The sequence below is a fragment of the Bison bison genome, unplaced genomic scaffold (assembly GCF_000754665.1).
Source record: "Bison bison bison isolate TAMUID 2011002044 unplaced genomic scaffold, Bison_UMD1.0 scf7180017864371, whole genome shotgun sequence".
NCBI classification, from domain to species: domain Eukaryota; kingdom Metazoa; phylum Chordata; class Mammalia; order Artiodactyla; family Bovidae; genus Bison; species Bison bison.
Window position 1 is genome coordinate 7,169,157 of NW_011494943.1, and position 3,549 is coordinate 7,172,705.

The 3,549-nt window shown below is 46.4% G+C and overlaps 1 pseudogene; it reads right to left on the reverse strand.

Moving 5' to 3' along the window:
* Positions 1–388: 388 nt before the first annotated feature.
* On the reverse strand, positions 389–812 carry LOC105000546 (annotated as a pseudogene).
* Positions 813–3,549: the final 2,737 nt, after the last annotated feature.

Consider the following 3,549-nt stretch of genomic DNA (forward strand, 5'->3'; position numbering starts at 1 on the left):
AGGCCATAAGGGTGGTGTCATCTGCATATCTGAGGTTATTGATATTTCTCCCAGCAATCTTGATTCCAGCTTGTGCTTCTTCCAGCCCAGCGTTTCTCATGATGTACTCCGCATATAAGTTAAATAAGCAGGGTGACAATATACAGCCTTGACGAACTCCTTTTCCTGCTGGAACCAGTCTGTTGGGCTTCCCTTGTGGCTCAACTGGTAAAGAATCCGCCTGCAATGCAGGAGACCTGGGTTCAATCCCTGGGTTGGGAAGATCCCCTGGAGAAGGGAAAGGCTACCCACTGCAGTATTCTGGCCTGGAGAGTTCCATGGACTATACAGTCCATGGGGTCCCAAAGAGTCAGACCCAACTGAGCAACTTTCACATTGTCTTATTTTATTCAAATACCAGTCTGCTCCATGTGGTTCTGGAACACTCAAACAATAAAGCAGATATAGTCACATATTAAAGACTGGTCTTCAAACATCACAGTTGATGATGCCACTCTTGCCCAGGATCTTGCCAACATAAAACCACATCCACAGCTCAGTGGCCACCAAGCCGTTCAGCAGAGCTTCCTTAACTGTGGGCTGTTTGCAGTTACCAGTTCCAGCAATATGGACAGTTTGTTCCAAGCTCTGATTAGCTGTAGGGACCTCAGCAGGAGTTGGAGGAACCTGCTCAACTGTTTCAAAATATGGCCAGTTGGGGCTTTAAGTCACAGCAGCATCGACCAATGGCAGGGCTTCTCGGCAAGGTTATGGACAAACTGGGCTGTGGTTCTAGAATGGAGAGTCCATTGCCCTGAATGGCTGGCTGAATTTTACCTGCCCGGAAGGCTATTTTTAACTTCTTGAGGAACCTACATACTGTTTTCCAAAGCAGCCGCACCAATTTACGTTCCCACCAACAGTGTACAAGCTTCCTTTTCTCTGCCTTCTCATTGGTACTTGTTGTTTTTTGCATTTTTAATAGCCATCCTGACAAATGTGACATTTTGTCCCGAGAAACATAAACGCTCCCTGTGGGTTAGTTTTCTCAGGTTCCCAGAGTGTTGAAAAGAGCAACTTTATGGTCAGGAAGTGTTTACAAAAGGACTTATATCCTTTGTTCAGAACTAAATATTTTGAATTGTGTTCACACAAGATGTTTGAGCAGATTTAAACAAATTTCATTATAGGAGTCGTAAAGCATCTCATCTAAGAGAGCACCTTCAGCTCTTTTTTATGTTTTTTGTTTTAACATTTATTTATTTGACTGTGCCGAGTCTTAGCTGCAGCACATGGGATCTTCCATCTTCATTTTGGCACATGGTATCTTTAATTGTGGCTTTCAGGCTCTTACTTGTGGCATGTGGAGTCTAGTTCCCCGACCAGGAATCCAAACCCAGTCTCCCTGCATTGAGAATGCAGTCTTAGCCACCGGACCACCAGGGAAGTGAAGTGAAGTGAAAGTCGCTCAGTCGTATCTGACTCTTTGAGACCCCATGGACTATACAGTCCATGGAATTCTCCAGGCCAGAATACTGCAGTGGGTAGCCATTCCCTTCTCCAGGGGATCTTCCCAACCCAGGGATCAAACTCAGGTCTCCCGCACTGCAGGCAGATTCTTTACCAGCTGGGTCACAAGAGAAGGCCGCATGACCAGGGAAGTCCCCTCCAACTCTTAGCTTCAGTATTTGCTCCCTAAGCTAATTTTGTCTGCTTGGTTTTGGTGCAGGGAGCTCTGGAAGCAATGGAAAAGCCTTCTTGGAGCTTGCCTGCTTGAGGGGTTTAAATGGGAGATTTAAACACAGCACTGTGTGTGAGATCAACTGCCAAACAACTTCAGTTCAGTTCAGTTGCTCAGTCGTGTCCAACTCTTTGCGACCTCATGGACTGCAGCACGCCAGGCCTCCCTGTCCATCACCAGCCCCAGAGTTTACTCAAACTCGTCCATTGAGTCAGTGATGCCATCCAACCATCTCATTTTCTGTTGTCTCCTTCTTCTCCCACCTTCAATCTTTCCCAGCATCAGGGTCTTTTCAAATGAGTCAGTTCTTCACGTCAGGTGGCCAAAGTATTGGAGTTTCAGCTTCAGCAACAGTCCTTCTAAAGAACATTCAGGACTGATTTCCTTTAGGATAGAAACTTCAAACCAGCCAATAATTCAGTAGGGAAATGAGATCAACATTTGTCTAGAGAAATCGATACCTTCCCATATGTAAACAAACACCAGTGAGATGAAAAGACCAGGGAAAAGATGGCTGATTTAAAGTATCACTAAGGGACTTCCCCAGAGGTCCAGTGGCTAAGACTCTGTGCTCCCAATGCAAGGGGCCTGGGTTCCATCCTTGGTCAGGGAACTAGATTCCACATGCCACAACTGAAAGACCCTACGAGCCACCCCTAAGACCCAGCACAGTCCGAGAAATATATAAATATTAAAAAAAGAGAAAAAGAGAGCCTTTCTTGTGCTCTCTCCTGCTTCCTCATCTTAAAAAAAAAAAAAATCAATGAAACACAGGGAGTTCCCTGCTGGCCTAGGATTTGTTTTCACTGCAGAGACCCGAGTTCCAGCCCTGGTCAGGGAACTAATGAGCTCCTGCAAGCCATGCAGTGCAGCCAAAATAAAAACAAATAAAAAGTTAAAAAAAAAAAGACAGTAAAAAAATAAAATGGGCTTTCCAGGTGGCGCTAGTGGTAAAGAACCCACGTGGCAATGCAGGAGACATAAGAAATGCAGGTTCCATCCCTGGGTCAGAAGATCCCCTGGAGGAGGGCATGGCAACCCACTCCAGTATTCTTGCCTGGAGAATCCCGTGGACAGAGGAGCCTGGTGGGCTCCTCTCAGACATGACGGAAGCAACTTAGCACATGTAAAGACAAAAAAAAATTATCCACAAAACAGATGAAATATTAATATCTGGGAATAAATAGGACAAGAAATGTACAAAACCTCCAAGAGGAAAACTGAAACTTTCCCAGGGGACATGAAACTGGAGACACACTGTGTCCTTGGACAGGAAGGCTCAACGTCATAAAGATGTCAGTTCTTCCGAAGGCAGCTTACAAATCTAACAGGATCCAAATAAAGATACCCAGAGGCATCTTTTTTTCCCCTGGACCTAGACAAGCTGATTCTAAAGTTTACATTAAAAATGTAAACAAGCAAGAAGAGCTGGGACAAGGCGAGAAGGGAGAGCGACGTGGGAGGAGCAGCCCCATCAGGGGTCCTGACTGCTGGGGAGCCTCAGGGAAGCAGCCCCTCCAGGACCCTGCCACACAGAAACTCAGCACAAAACACATCCTCTCACTCTGCTGAAGGCTATGGGGCAGCCTGGAGGGGAGGGGAGTTTGGGGGAGAATGGATACATGTATATGTATGCCTTTGTCTCTTTGCTGTTCACCTGGAACGATCACAGCATTGTTAATGGGCTATGTTGCTGCTACTGCTAAGTCGATTCAGTCGTGTCCGACTCCGTGCAACCCCATAGACGGCAGCCCACCAGGCCCCACCATCCCTGGGATTCTCCAGGCAAGAACACTGGAGTGGGTTGCCATTTCCTTCTCCAATGCATG